The sequence below is a fragment of the Equus przewalskii genome, chromosome 29 (genome assembly GCF_037783145.1).
Source record: "Equus przewalskii isolate Varuska chromosome 29, EquPr2, whole genome shotgun sequence".
Lineage (NCBI taxonomy): Eukaryota > Metazoa > Chordata > Mammalia > Perissodactyla > Equidae > Equus > Equus przewalskii.
Window position 1 is genome coordinate 16,864,393 of NC_091859.1, and position 13,027 is coordinate 16,877,419.

Sequence of the window (13,027 nt, forward strand, 5' to 3'; positions counted from 1 at the left end):
TGAAAAGTTTACAGCTATTCACAATCTGCAGATTGCAACCATATTCTAGAAAATGTGCTCTTTCCTCCCTCCTTCCCACCTTCCCTTCCTCCCGCCCTCCCTTCCTCCTTTCCTATCTTCTTTTTTTCTTTCCATATAAGAGAAAGGGGCAATTCAATAAAATAGTTCATTTTATTCCACAGGAGCAATGACTTCATTTGGAGTAGACACTCCTAGTAAATAAAGATAATTTAAATGTCATCATTTTATTGATTTTCTTACTCTTAATTAGCAAGACAATTGATCTTTAATCTTTTTTGTGAACCACGCTTCGATGAAATCAGTTTTGACTTGCATAAGGTATTCAGCTCAGAAAGTCTTTCGAATGAAGAGAAGCTTAGCAAAAACTGTCATCAGGCATCTTCTCCTAGAGCATGCAAGACAGAAATTTATTTCCTCTGCTGACTCTTTATAGAAGACCAACTAGGACAGGTAGAGCAAGGAGAAAAATCATTAGTTTTTCTGAGATATTGCTCTTTCTTGATCTAGTACGTTTTTTCTTCAAAGGATATTTTTCCCTTAGAAAGCTTAAATTAGGATAACTTAAGTAAAAGGAAAATCAGGCACAGGTTAGAAAGTTGAGGGAGTTGAGGTGTACACAATAGAAGGAAATAGTGAGACAGAAGGCTTTCAAATAAAATAAAGTCGCATTAATTGAAACATAGAAATTGCTATTATATCAAGAGAGACTGACACCTATATATTAGCCGTGAATAGGAGCGATAATTAAGATATAATAGGGTGCTCACCTTAAGAGAGTAAATATTAAGTTCTTTTGAGAAGTTTATTTATACACTAAAACTTTGTTTTTTTGAGTAAAGAGAAAATAGTACTTACTTAAGCTGATATTAAGGCATGTAAAATGCAAATAATTCTTTATCAATAGCGGGATTTTTGTTAGGTAATTATAGTTCTAAACACATAATTTAACGAAAAGATATTTGACTAGTCTATTATTAGCTTTTAATTTCTTTTTAAAGCTACCAATTTGGTGTATACTGATATGTACTTATTTATTATATGACCTTATTTAATTTATTGATAAGTATATAACCCTACAAATTAATTCATATGTTAGTGTCTTACCCTTATTAGGAGCTTTTTTTTTTTTAAGATTGGCACCTGTGCTAACATCTGTTGCCAATCCTCTTTCTTTTTCCTTCTTCTTCTTCTCCCCAAAGCTCCCCAGTACATGGTTGTATATTCTAGTTGTAGGTCCTTCTGGTTGTGATATGTGGAATGCCACCTCCGCAAGGATTGATGAGCAGTGCTAGGTCCTCGCCCAAGATCCAAACTGGCAAAACCCTGGGCCACCGAAATGGAGTGCATGAACTTAACCGCTTGGCCACAGAGCTGGCCCCTAAGAAGCTTTTTTTCTTTCTTTTTCTTTGTGAGGAAGATTAGCCTTTGATCTAACATCTGCTGCCAATCTTCCTCTTTTTGCTGAGAAAGACTGGCCCTGAGCTAACATCCGTGCCCATCTTCCTCTACCTTATGTGTGGGATGGCTACCACAGCATGGCCTGCCAAGTGGTGCCATGTCCACACCTGGGATCCGAACCAGCAAACCCCAGGCCGCCAAAGCAGAATGTGTGCACTTAACTGCTGTACCACCTGGCCAGCCCCCTAAGAAACTCTTTTCAGACATTATCTTTTTGTAACCGTCCCCACTTGTATTTTCCCTTTCGGGCTTCTCTAACAGAATACCATATACTGGGTAGCTTATAAACAACAGAAATTTATTTCTCACAGTTCTGGAGACTGGAAGTTCAAGATCAAGGCACAAGCAGATTTGGTGCCTGGAGAAGTTCTGCTTTCTGGTTGACATATGACTTCAACCTCATGTAGTAGAAGGGCCAGGGCACGCTCTAGGGTCTTTTTTGTAACAGTAATCCCATTCACGAGGGCTACACCCTCATGACGCAATCACCTCCCAAAGGCCCCACTGTCAAATACCATCCCCACTGGGGATCGGGCATTTCAACATACAAATTTTGGGCGAACATAATGATTCTGTCTATAGCACTATCCCATAAAAATTTAACACCAGTTATACTTTATATCTGTTTATGTATTGTCTGTATATCTGTGCTTTACACATAAAAAGATTAAGACTTTTTTCAGCCCTCCAAAACTAACTTTTGAAGGAGACATTGCCCTCTTTGAGAATGCATGAGATAAGTATGCTTTTGCTGAACTCAAAACCACTGAGTTAGTAAAGTAACTTCCGTGGACAGTCCAAGTCACGTGTTTGGTTGTTTAGCTTTCTTTTAAAGGAATTTAAAGTTTGATCTAAGAAACCCAAGTATTCTGAGTAGTATTCGTAAACACAGTTCTGATGGCATATAGCTTTAAATTCACAAATGCCAGAGCGTACCAATTTCCCAGGTTCTGCAGTCTCCTCAAAGTCAGGAATATTTAAATTTGTTCTTACGCCCCTAAAACCAATCCTAGCCTCAAGCAAATGGGCTGTAAGTATTTGTTTACATCCACATGTATGCTGCAGTGTTCCAGTTTTGACTACTGGGCCATCGTTTTTCCAGGTCTGTTGGGTACTGGCCTTGATTGTTCCATTTCTCCCTTGATCATTTTGCTTGAGTTTAGATTCTTTACTCAATACACTTTCCTCTCCATCTAGGTCCTTCATTGTTCTTGCTATTGTTTTCTTCCTTTCCTTTTTCTCCCTTCTATCTACATTGTATCATTACTGCCTCTACTTTGTCCCTAAATTAGACACATGGCCCTGATTTCTAGCCTCACAATAATACATGTTGGAATTAAAATCATGTTTATAAGTATAGTGATGATAATCAGTTGATGGGTATAAGTGTTGGTTGTTCTGATGCCTTGAAAAAATCAGAGTGAACTGCAGATATCTCAATGCTCTTTGCATCCTAAACGCAAAGATAAGCGATTCAAAAGAATGTGTGATCTAGTTTTTCTAAATCTATTATAATATATTCTACCTCATATATTGACATCTGCTGTGAAAAACTTAACTAATGGTCAGAGAAAATTCCTCAAAGTGACTAGTGCTATTTGCTTAAGAAATTAACTTAATGTTTGCTTAAGCAAATTGAACTGATTCAATCTTTTAGGTGGGGGACCCATTATACAGGCTGACAAATGAATAACTATCTTGAAGAATCTGAGGAAAGACTGTACCTTGTCTTTTTAGCATCGAAGTTCTGAATTCCAAAACTCAGATAACTTTTCTAATAAAAATTTAGTGCTTAAAAACATTTATAAATTGAATTGATGCATACTTTAAAATTTTTTTTCATCTTTTAAATTGATCCTTTTCTTCTCTTGATTTAGCCTAGTATAAAAATGAATGAAATTATGAATACCACTCCAAAATGAACACAAAATTTTTTAAAAAGATCTAACAAAAGCAGCTAACAAAGCAAGCAACAGCTTGAAAAATGGTGCTATGTTGCCTGCATTTTTTTTCATGTCACTCTCTCTGATTTTAAAATTGGTGAGGAGTTTTATACGATATGGTGGTGTTGTGAGAAAAAGCTGGGGGAGGATGTTTTGTGTTGTTTGTCAGGAAAGTACCTCACCTCTCTCTTCATGTGAAACCTTATGTTCTGAAATTTGTTTAGCAATATTTGCTCTTTTGGCTGCTCTGATCAAATAGACATGAACTCTTACTAATATCTTGATTCTTGATATCTCCATGATTTAAAATCCAATGCAAAAGCACCTTCTAATCATTTTTCTTGAATAAAGCATTCTGTAGCTGTGATTTATAGAAACATACCTGAGCACACTATTCTGGTTTACTCTGTTCCTAAGATCACTCTGTCTTAAAAATGATCAAAATGATGCTGTCTGCTATGGGCTCCTCTTTCCTCTAGATTAAAGCAAAATATGTGAACTCAAAATAGATGTTAATGAATTCATGGATTATGAATCCCTAATCAATAGTTAAGGGATACAGCATGCTTAGGTCTGCCCTTAATCTTCAGGCACAGTATATTATAACAAAACTATTATTCATGTTTATGCCACCTTCTCACATTAAATCTCTTCTACAATCTTTACTATCTGCAAAGTTCTTCAGAAGCCATCCTGCTTGCTCCTGTGCATGACTTATTGGATATGACCTTGCACCAAATCCAAGAGTTACTAATTTGTATACTATGACCCAGAGGCAATCAATGGATCATAGTTTCTTTTTGGAATTTGAAACAAAAATACATAGAGGAGTATTGCCTGAATGACTGTGAAATATCAAGACAAATTATGAGGGGCCAGATGCATGAGCAAGTAGAAGAATGAAAGCAGGGACTTCATCTTCTGCGTTTCTCTAACCTGGAAATGGGAGGAGTGCCTGACACATAGTGAGTGATCGATCAATAAATATTTTGTGTTCAGGGAAAACCAGATTTGCTAAATGAATGAGACCATATTACCCATACAAGATATGGAAAGACAAACAAAATTATTCTTTTCTTGAGGCACTTTACATAGATCCTCAGTTTCTTGCAACTAAAAGAGATTTTGAAAAAGATGCAGCAAATATAGTTTCATTTTCTTAAGGGAAACTGGTCATCTGACTTTGCAAAAGAGAAGAAGGAATATGCAGAATATAATTTTTCAAATAAAGAACTCAGCGGATATGTTAGGCAGGATACAAATGAAAAAACAAATTAAATGAACTTGAAGATCATTTTGAGGAATTCTTCAGGAAGGAGTCAGGAAGACGTAAAGAAAGAAAAAGATGGACCCAGGAGTCGAAATATGGAGAATGGATGTGGAGCAGTCAGAATCTAGTTAGTAGGAGCCTTAGAAGGAAAAAAGAAGAAAAAAATAATGTGTATGAAAAATTTGAATAAATAATGCACAAGTACTTCCCAATATTACAGAGAGACATGAAACTTCAGATTTAAAAGGATCAAAGTGCCAGGTAGGATCAGTAAGAAAACCTCACTCCTAGATCCATTAAAGTTAAATTTAAGAACATCAAAGCAAAGAAAAAATTAAAAAATTATCCAGGGATTAAAAATAAAAATATGATCTACAAATGAATCAAGAATCAGTTTGACATCACACTTCTCATTAGTAACACCCAGTACAAGAAAACACTGCAGAATGTTCTTCAAAGTTTTAAAGACGAAAATTGCAATTTTCTACAAAGCTAAAAACTCATTTAAATGTGAAGGAAGATAAAGATATTTTCAAGCATATAAGATGTCCAGAAGTATCTTAGTCTGGGCTCCCCCAGGAATACAGAGCTTAGGTGCAGTTCATTTATTTGGGGAAGTGATCCAGGAAAAAGAAGAAGGAGTCTGGTGAGAGGGCAATGGGAATGGAGAGAAACCCAACACAAGGCTACATTCTGGGGTTGGTCAACACTGTGGGCAACTGGGCTAGATCTCAGCCAGACCCTCAGAGAAGCTGTGTAGAATGCACTTTGGAATTACTTACCCAAGGGTTACTTGAAGGAAACATATAAATACTGACTTTCTTCTCTTAATCAAAAATGGTTAACCAATGAGATTTTAAGTCCTTGTCACCTTCAGGCTTCATGTGCAGGAGTGCCAGGTGGGTATCTGAAAATATTGCTTATTGTGATGCCAGAGAAACCCAGAGGCAGAAAGTGAGAGATATGTGGTGCAATCAAGCTAAGCAATTATTTAGTTTTATCTGAAAATAAGTTGCTGTTGTTGTACTGGTTGAGATAGGACGTAGACTGAGAGGATGTTATGAGGCATCTAGTTCTAAAATTTACCAAACGTAGATAATGTTAGATAGCACTCTTGGAGGGTATACTCCAGGAAGAAGAGTTAATTCAGGAGAATTCATAATTTAGTCTCTGACTCTCTCACTCTCAATTTTTCTATTGCAATCCCCCTTTGTACATCACTCCAGCTACATGGACTCCTTGTTGGCTGTCATACCTCCTATTTCCCCAAATACTTGAGTGTCTCACTCTCTCCCTTTCTTCAGATTCCTGCTGAAATGTCACATTCTTGGAAAGGCTCAGCACCCTATTAAAACAATAGCATGTCCCCCCCTCAACATGCCATGACCCCTTTTTCTAGCTTTATTTCTCTCTATAGCAATGATTAGTCCTGATGTAATATATATTTGAGTTTGTTTATTTATTTGTTGTTGTAGGTCTTCTCATTCTTGTCAGTCATCTTTTTCAATTATTTCACTGATTCATCTCTACTGCCTAGAACAGTGCTTGGCATGTATAAGTGCTCAGCAAATACTTGTTGAAAATGAATGAATACATATAAAATCTATACCTATAAAACCAGCAGAAGAAAACTTATCTGTGCATTGAGATATAGGCAAGAATAAATAAAATAAATAAAAATAAAACATAGTAAATTAAAATATATACATATGACATAAAGGCTTGCAAAAATAAGCATTAATAGGGGTGCAATTACAATAAATATAAATGAGTTAGAATTACTGAGTAAATGAAAAAGACATATTGGATTAAATATGATGAAACAATATTTTTTTATGAGAAATCCTTTTAATACAAAAGAATTCTGAAAGATTGAACATAAATTAGAAAATAATACACTAAGAAAATATGAGTAAATGGTAAAATGATGTGGCAATTTTAACATCTGAAAAAAACCAGAATTTAAGTAAAAAACAACATGATTAAAAAGTAGTTACAGTAGCCCCTCCTTATCCAGTTTCACTTTCAGTAGTTTCAGTTACCTGGGATCAATCACAGTCCCAAAATATTAAATGGAAAATTCCATAAATAAACAATTCGTAAGTTTTAAATTACACACTCTTCTGCATAGCATGAGGAAATCTCACACCATCATACTCCATCCTGCCCAGGACGTGAATCATCTCTTTGTCCAGTGTATCTACACTGTGTACACCATCCAGCTGTTAGTCACTTAGAAGCCATCTTGATTATCAGATCGACTGTTGTGGTATCAGGGTGCTGTGTTAGAATAACCCTTATTGAAGTTAATAATGGTCCCAAAGTGCAAGAGTAGTGATGCTGGCAATTCAAATATGCCAAAGAAAAGCCATAAAGTGCTTCCATTAAGTGAAAAAATGAAAGTTCTCAACTTAATAAGGAAAGAAAAAAATTATACACAGATTACAAGGATCTATAGTAACCTTTATTACAGTATATTGCTACAATTATTTTACTTTATTATTAGTTATTGTTGCTAATCTTTTACTGTGCCTAATTCATCAATTAAACTTTATTCTATGTATATATAGGAAAAAACATAGTATATATAGAGTTAAGTGCAAACTGTGGCTTCAGGCATCCACTGGGGGTCTTGGAACATAATCCCCACAGATAGCGGGGGACTACTGTATAACGATCAGAGACACTGTAACTCCAACTATACAAAACAGCTGACAGAGCTTACACATAATCTTTTTCCTCCTGTGTTATTTTATTGACTAGAGCAACCAGAACAATGCTAAGTAATATTGATAGTTGGAGACAACTTTATCTTGTTTCTGGCATCTGTGAGAATACTCTAACACTTGGGGAGCATGTATATTTCATCCTGTATGCACCTGAGATCACTGGGGAAAAATGATAATTAGCTATATTTGATCACCCTGCTTTCGTATTCCAACATTAACCATGAAACTGGTAGCTTTGAGAAAAATTTACTAGTTTATTAGAAGAATAAATAGAACATTTAATTAATAAATGTTTAGCAATCTACTGAAAGAATTGCATGCTTCTTACCTTTTGATTTATTAAAGTGATAAATTATTTTAATATTGAAACATCCTTCTGTTTTGTATTTACTATACTTGTTCACACTGTAATATTCCTGTACTATAGTGATGAATTTGAGGTGCTAGTATTTTAGCACTTGTATTCATATGTGAGATTTAGCTATAATCTTTTGGAGTTGTGTTATGGATAGAATGTTTGTAACTCCCCAAAATTCATACATTGAAATCCTAACCCTCATTTGCATCATAATGGTATAAGGAGGTGGGGCCTTTGGGAGGTAATTACATCATGAGGGTGGAGACAACATGAATGGGATTAGTACCCTTATAAGAAGAGATACAAGAGAAATGATTTTCCTCTCTACCATGTGAGGATACAAAGAGAAAATAGCCGACCAGGAAGAGTACTCTCACCAGACACCAGATCTGCCTGTGCCTTGATCCTGGACTTCCCAGCCTCCAGCACTGTGAGAAATAAGTGTTGTTTAAGCCACCTACTCTATGATATTTTTGTTATAGCAGCCTAAACTGACTAAGACAAGGGGGGTTATTTTTGTCAGATTTGGAATCCACAAATATGTAAATATCATAAAATGAATTGGGTAGCTTTCCATTTTTCTCAAGTTTAAGCATTGAAAAAACCAGTCTCTAAATCATGTAGGCCCCAGGCCTCTTTTGGAAACGGTTTTTGACAGCCATCCTAATTTTATGTTTGGATTGATTACTTTCTCTAGAAAATTATTTATTTTAGTCAGTTTAAAAATAAACGTTTCAAATAATATTTTCCCTAGTTTAAAATTCCTCTGTATTAATGATTATGTTCCTTCAGAAATCTTTTAAAAACTAAATTGGCAATATTTGAGGTAGGTATTGAAGGATGGGTAGGATCTGTCATGGGGAAAAGGTTATGCCCAGAAGAAATGAAAACGTTTTACATCTGCAAAACCTCTTTTTCATCAGAAACTCAAGACATTTTAAAAAGAAAAAAAAACAATAAAAGAGCCTCCAATTTAATTAAATTATATCTTTAAAAAAATTAAAACTTTTTCTGAGTAATAATACATGTTCTTTAGTAAGAATGCCTCTGGATGTTTGTGAAGTGTATACTTCATACTGCTTTTCCTGTTAGCCAGAATCTGGCGCCTTATCCTGAAGCTGTGAATATATTTTCTTACTTGACAAAAGAGTCTTTGCAGATGTGATTAAGTTAAGGACATTGGGAAGGGGAGACTATCTTGGGTCATCTAGGTGGACCTAATTTAATCACATGAGCCCTTCAAAGAGAAGAGAGGAAGAAGAGTATGTCAGCAGACCTACTGGCTTTGAAGATGAAGGAAGGTGGCTATTAGCCAAAGAATGTGAGTGGTCTCTAAAAGCTGGAAATTGCCCTTCACTGATATCTAACAAGAAAACAGGGACCTCAGTCCTACAACTGCAAGGAAGTGTCTTCTCCCTGAGTGCCTCCAAAAAGGAATGCAACTCTGCTGAAATCTTGATTTTAGTCCAGTGAGGCCCATGTTGGATTTCTGACCCTATAGAATTGTAAGATAATACACGTGTTGTTTTAACCCACTAGATTGTGGTAATTTATAACAGCAGCAATAGAAAATGAGCACAACTTTAATACTAAGAGAATGTGTGTAAAACTTACTGATGATTCACACAGACAGCCATGGTACATTTTAGCATAACAAAAACTTGGTTTCTGTTTTGACTTGTTTCATGTAAAGCAGTGTTTAATGTGATGAGTATTTAATAAATGCTCATCAAAGGAGATCTTTGAATGAAAACCCGTAATGCATCAAATAATATTTGACCATCATTGTTTCTTTAGAGCTGTATCTTATACTGAATTGTGAATATAGATATTCGGTTGAATGAAAGCACTATATTTTATTTCAGTTATGTCAAGAAAGCATTTAGAATCTATATACTTCACATGTTTTAAACTTTCTGTCTTGTCAGATTTCATAACCAACGGAATATCTTCAAAACTCTTCTGTTCCACAATCTGACATCTATTCTTTTACATTATCTTTCTTTCTTGAGACCCTAATCCTTCGCCTTAATCTCTGAGAAGCATGAATGATGTGCTGGGGTGGGTTAGTGATTCCAGTTCTTTATTCAGTATCAGCATCCTTACTCATTTTTTCTGCAAAGCTGAGATAGCTGGGAAAAGTTAAAAGAAACTGTCAAGACTATTAAAAGGAGTTTTTGAAATCTATAGTTACCTGCAGTAGTGAGTATGTCTGCCAAATTCATTATTTCAAAATAAGAATTTAAAAGCCTGGTTAGTGGGTAATTGTTTTGGCGCATCCTCTTACCCTAGCATTTTATATCATAAGAAAAAAATGGACACTGCTTAAATTAGTGTTTGGCCATTTCAATATACAGGAGTCAGATGAAATGAAACAGAAGTCACTGAAAAGAATTGGAGTCAAACACTTCATTAACGGAAAATTATTGTCTGCCTCTTTTAATGTTCAATAAAAACCTAGTTTGAAATAATTGTTCCAAAATGCTATTAAAAGTTCTACTTCAATCAGAATTTCTGCCAAATTACTTTGGAAAGATCCGGGGCTTTGCGAAACTATTTGGTACAGGTGGGATGTGGCTTAGCTGTCCTGATCCAATATAATTTTTGTAGGCCTCACAGTTTTTTGAATTCTGCAGGGTATTTGGGACTCTGAGCGACCTGGGTTTGGTGTAGGCTTTTAGGTTACCCCAGTCCAGATTCAAGTTCATCGAGTTCAACGTGGATGCAGGTTTGTGTACATCAACTCATTCTAATATATACTATATGCTCCATCCATCCATCCATCCATCTATCCATCCATACAGCCAGCCAGTGGGGAAAGAATAAAACTTCCTGATGCACAAGAAAAGAATGTAAGGAAGATAAGTTACATATTCGGTGGTGCTATATTAGCCATTTTAATATTAGATCTTGTGAACACGTGTTAATTTGACTACAGCAGCCTCAGTTAAAAAAAAAATACAGCCTCCTTCTCAGACTTATGTCCTAATCATTTGTCTGAAGATTAATTTCACCATATTTTGGAGATGTTAATGACATACTCCAACTTCTGTGGGAAATCAAGCCCTCTAGGAATGTGGAATGACGTGGGTCAAGTTCAAGCACATTACTAAGCAATAGATTACAACAGCTCAGAACACAGTTCTTATTCTCTATTAGAATCTGCTGCTTTTGCATTATTCTCCTTTGTATTGTTTTTCAAGAGAGAAAAAGAGTGAATCTTAACTCTGCAATTAGTGAGGTAAGGCAGTTTATTGTATTACTTTCCCTATCCTGGAAAAACCAAAATGTGGATAATTTAGGACCTAAGGAAAGCCTTTTTCTTTTCCTTGCATTTCTATGCTTTCTTTGCTTCTCTTAACATCTTTGAAGAGCTTGACATCTAAGATAAGGTGACTGGTTTAGGGGTAAAAAGGGGTTCCTTTAGCCTAGGTTTTTAGGCAGGAGACAGAAAGTACTGTATCTGTGGGTTCACGTTATAGTAACAAATAGTGTGCATTTGCCTTTGAATAGCTGTCTGCTGAACTTGAGCAGTAGAATGAAGATGTAGACATTGTACCGTCTCAGCAGAGCTAAGAAAAGGGCAATAAAACTTTTATCCTAAATAGTATAAAGGTAGCAAACACTTTGATACTCAAATACATCTGGACATACAGAAGGCCAAATGTCTGGAGAAAACATAACTCTAGGGTATTTAAAAATATTTTTTTGTGTGTGTGTGTGTGAGGAAGACTGGCTCTGAGCTAACATCTGTTGCCAATCTTACTCTTTTCTTTTTTTTTTTGCTTAAGGAAGATTGTTGCTGAGCTAACATCTGTGCCAGTCTTCCTCTATTTTATGTGGGATGCCACCACAGTGTGGCTTGACAAATGGTACTAGGTCTGAGACCAGGATCCAAATCTGCGAACCCTGGGCCACTGAAATAGAGTGCGTGAACTTAACCACTACACCACTGGCCGGCCCCAGCGTTTTTTCAATTTCAATTGGTTTGGCACTATAGAGTTTTCAAGGAAAGTCGTACATTTCTTGCAGATTGGTGATATAACTACAAGATCAAACTGTACTATGTTAATATTTGTTTTCCTAAAGTTATTTTCTTTCCTATTCTATGTATAATAAATGGTGTATGAAACTCAGAATCAGCTTTGGAGAAAATTGGAAAGTTGACAACATTCATATTAGTTGTCATCTCCGTCCAATTATCTGGTATCCTCAAGGTATTCCACGTGGTCCAACATCTCCCACTGAAGTTCTTCCAGCATGGTAATCCATACGGAATTTAAGGCTAGAAGGCACAGAAATTTGGTGGTGGTGGAAACTGGATATTTCACAAATGAACCAGTCAGGTAGCATTTTCTCCATGTATGAACACCATTAATCTTGTATACAAAAACAGAAATGTACTGAATGTTAATTGAGCTCTTTATTTTGCCTAAAATAATGCAACATTTTTACTGTGGAAATCAGCTATCTCTGATGGAATTTTACTGTTCCAGGTGAGTACTGTTTTCTTACTCTTATAAATTAAAAGTTATTTTGTTCATCTACATACAAATTATTTACTGAATATGTGCAATTTCCTCTAATTTCTTTTAATTTCCAATATTTAATGGCTACATTGTTTGTATGTTTCAGAAAAACATACCAGAGCTCAGAAGTAGAAAGGCAGAGAGAAATGGCAGTATAATTTTTCTGTTTATCAAAAGCAGTTTTCCTAAAATATCTTCCTCAAATATCTGACAAGTGGCACCAAAAAAATTTCCTGCTTAATTGCTTGTCAGTTTCCATGTATTTATCTTGAACCTACACCGATCTTTCTTCAGAAGTCATCCTGAGCTTATCAGTAACTGCTAATGGATTTTTTTAAATGTGATAAGAAAGAATTTCATTCAAATTGAAGCCTCATGTTCAGTAATGGCTCGTCATTATGAGACAATTTTTGTGTGCAACCCACGGTGACGGACAGTGCAATTCCTTGCTCTGTGTGTGTGTGTGTGTGTGTGTGTGTGTGTGTGTGTGTCTGTGTTATATAAGGCTGATAAGGGGAGGAGGGGGTGGTTAGTGCTGGGAGGGAAGAATGGGAAGAAGGCTATATCAATTTGAGATTTAGAGAAAATAAAAATTTCTTAAGCTTGATGACTAAAATCCAAGACCAGAACGTGGCAATTACGAGCTGGAAGGAATTCATGTAATTTATGAGTAACCCTATTTTGGGCTGAAACAGAATTCAAAAGAATCACTCACTGCT

General features: G+C 35.7%; 1 long non-coding RNA gene across 1 annotated transcript in view; it reads left to right on the top strand.

Moving 5' to 3' along the window:
• Nucleotides 1-10,510, top strand: part of LOC139080193 (uncharacterized) — a 126,963-nt gene extending 116,453 nt beyond the window's left edge. Inside the window, exon 6 of the long non-coding RNA XR_011534482.1 lies at nt 10,416-10,510. This is a non-coding gene — a long non-coding RNA (uncharacterized lncRNA). The remainder of the gene's footprint in view (nt 1-10,415) is intronic.
• Nucleotides 10,511-13,027: the final 2,517 nt, after the last annotated feature.